The 3,282-nt window shown below is 34.2% G+C and overlaps 1 pseudogene; it reads right to left on the bottom strand.

Annotated features, from left to right (window-relative positions):
* Window positions 1-2,506: 2,506 nt before the first annotated feature.
* Window positions 2,507-2,686, bottom strand: LOC122817162 (annotated as a pseudogene).
* Window positions 2,687-3,282: the final 596 nt, after the last annotated feature.

Raw genomic sequence — 3,282 nt, 5'->3', positions numbered from 1 at the left:
TCTGACCATTTGACATACATTTTCCATTTGTTTAATGTATGTCTGTGTGTCTTCTACAGCACTCTGTTTAAGCACACATGCATTTGCATTGTGTCAACTTATCATGTCTTGCTTTAACTTGATGTGGTCCCACATTGTCCACCTCTCTCCCCGTCCTTGTTCTCCTTGTAATTGCATGTTACTCAGTGTAGTTTTCCCACATCCATGTGCACAACTTGCTATATTCATTATTCTGTACTGTTACATATTTTAACATATTATTACATGTTATTGGTGTATGTATGCCTAGTGACCTATATTTCATGTATATTCCATTTATACCACTGACACACATACATACACATGTATACATGTGTGTAGCCTTTGACATGGCATATGCGTGTAATATACACACATTCTATTACATGTTTGTTTTGGTTGTGTACAGTTACTTGTGTATGTAGCAGCCTCTGCAGTACTTCAGATTGACACTGTGCTTGGTTGTTTGTCTTTCACATGCATGGTTGTAGGTTTGGTTTTGTCCTCTGGAGTTATCTATTATTGTTTGACCTGCATTTGCTCATCTGTGATATTGCTTGGCTTACACCTGCACTGCTAATAGACTATTTAGGTATGTATTTATTCATCACATTTGTACTGCGGTCTTTATTTATTATCCTACAACACACAATTGGTCATACACATCTGGGTATGACTGCCACAGAATTTGCACATATAGTAGCATGATAGTGCATAGGTACATTTGTTTTTCCACATTTCACCATGGCTGGTATGTCTCCCCACCCTGTTTGTAAACTTTACATTGCCCATATTGTGCAATGTTTTGTCTGTGTAACTTACCTGTCCTTACTGTTTTTTCCAATCTTTGCCTGTCTTGTGTTGTGCTATTTGTTCTATGGGTATACCTGCTGTGATTACCTTTTCCCCCGGTTTACCTATGTTTACCTTTCCTTCTATTCTTTAAAAAAATAATAAAACAGAAAAATCGAGGCCTATTCTCACCAAAAAAGAAAAAGAAAAAAATGCCCATGTTCCTCTGACTTTCCCTCAGATTTTCCTATTCCAACAACCCTCTTGTTTGCCCCTATTCTTCACCCATACCCTACATCTTCCTTTCTATCTCTCACTTTTCTTGGGTGTGTGCATTACTTGTGTTCCCCCACCCAAATCCCAAAACAATTTTTAGTGACTGTTAGCTATGGCAAAATGGCCGTGATTGCTCTTTGCCTTTAATTTTTTTTTTTTTTGTTGGGAAATTTACAGATTCTGTCAGAATCTGTAAATCCAAGCCAATATTTTTTAATGCTACATGTATTATATAGATATCCATAGTTGTCTCTGTGTTTAGCGTAGCGAGTGATGTGAATATATATATATATATATATATATATATATATATATATATATATTATATATGTTTTACAAATTGTCTTGCAGCTTGGAAGCATGCATTATATGTTAGTGGATGGCATATGGAAATATCGATGAGTGAGACATTTCTGTGTACACTTTTGCGAATTTATGTTACAAATGTCATGCGGCTTACTTTGGGATACTTGGCATTTGTTTTTTATGGTTATCACAACAGAGTCAGTGACATTCCACACTTATCTGTAACCTTACTCTACAGATTTTGTTATATTTCTAAACAACTATTGGGATTCTTGATTTGTGATCATCTTTCCATTTGTTTGGTAATGCACAACATAATTGCACAACCTTTTCTTATAATTATGGATTACTTGCTCATTTCTGTAGTGTGCTGTTGGAACTGCGGTACTCCATTGTGCTCTGAGATATACTGAGTTTCTTGTCATAAATTAGCATATTATAATGTTATCTGCAAGTTTCATGCTGATATCAGGATAATGCACCAGATTCCACAAACTTTACTGAATCCAACTCAGAATCCATTTACATTGTCAAGAAGAAACTATTGAACGTGTTCTTAAAATCTAAAAGCATTTAAAAAGTTGTGGGGGAAACTATTTAAAGATTTTTTTGAAGATATAAAAGAAGTGGATAAAAAACATGGATAGTATTAAATATGAATATTATAAGAATAGAATTAAGATTATATTAAAAGAACAGATAAAATGTTTTTTGTCATATGAGTTGTATGGAATGAAATTATAAATGATGTTTAATTGTAAATGGATTTTAGCAACAATATTAAGTAAAATCAAATGATGTTTATAGAAAAGGGAGTAGGGTCGAATAGGGGCAAAACTTTATTATGATTATAAGGAAAATTATGAATATGTGTAAATATGTTTGTATATCTATATATTTGTGCATTTTTAAATATTTGTAAATATGTAAATATGTTATAAATCAGAGATCTTTTTTGTATATAAATAAAGGACTCCTACTCTTTTTGATAAGTGCTGTGGGATCTTTTACATCCACCTAAGATCCCACTAACTCAGGGAGATGTGAACTCAGTTTAACATGTCATCTGGAGCACAGCACACTCAGGAGTATATCACTGCCCTTATGCCACACTGCAGTGTTAGTACTGGAAAGGTAATGCACCTACCTGGTGTGGAAATATAACCCCAGTCTATGGCAATAAATGCATATGTGCTACCTGTTGAGTTACTGAGACTGATAAAAGGCATATCAGATATTAAACTGATAAGAACAGATACTACACATGATCTTAGCCAAAAGGCCGAGATGCAATACAATGCTAAAGGCTGAGAAGCGATACAATGCTATATCACAAAAAATTATAAAAAAAAATTACTTGAGAAAGAAAAAAAAGAGAAAATGTGTTTGTTTCCAAGTATTCCATGTCATCTAGCTTGCTTTCATTATCATTTTTTTCTACTTAACCAGGGTGCAGGATTTACTTTAATTCTTTTGTTTTTTAATGGAGAATGTTCATTTAAGATGAAGAGAAATATATCCATGAAGTACGCCACATTATCATCTGAAGGGCAGTTGAAATACATTTGATTTCAGTATATTTATAGGACAATGCGTAGTGTCGAAGTGGTAGGAGCTAGTGAGAAGAAGAGGGTAGTTCAAGGGGTAATACTGGGATTTTTTAAAATATTTTGTGAGAGAATCCATTACAGGAGTGGGAGGGTGAGGAGGGGTAAAAAATGTGCGTATTATGGCATTATGGTGATGTACGAGGAGCCCTTGGATAATACTACTTATTATGTTACAATGATATTTTGTTCAGATAAAACATACATTATTGAGTCTGGGACTGGAGGCAGTAGATAAAACAAAGCTTTAGCAAGCACTCATCAAACCTTTGAGTCTGACCCC

The sequence above is a fragment of the Protopterus annectens genome, chromosome 1.part1 (genome assembly GCF_019279795.1).
Source record: "Protopterus annectens isolate FY-2018-M chromosome 1.part1, PAN1.0, whole genome shotgun sequence".
Classification (NCBI taxonomy): domain Eukaryota; kingdom Metazoa; phylum Chordata; order Ceratodontiformes; family Protopteridae; genus Protopterus; species Protopterus annectens.
This window is presented reverse-complemented; position numbering and strand designations above follow the sequence as displayed.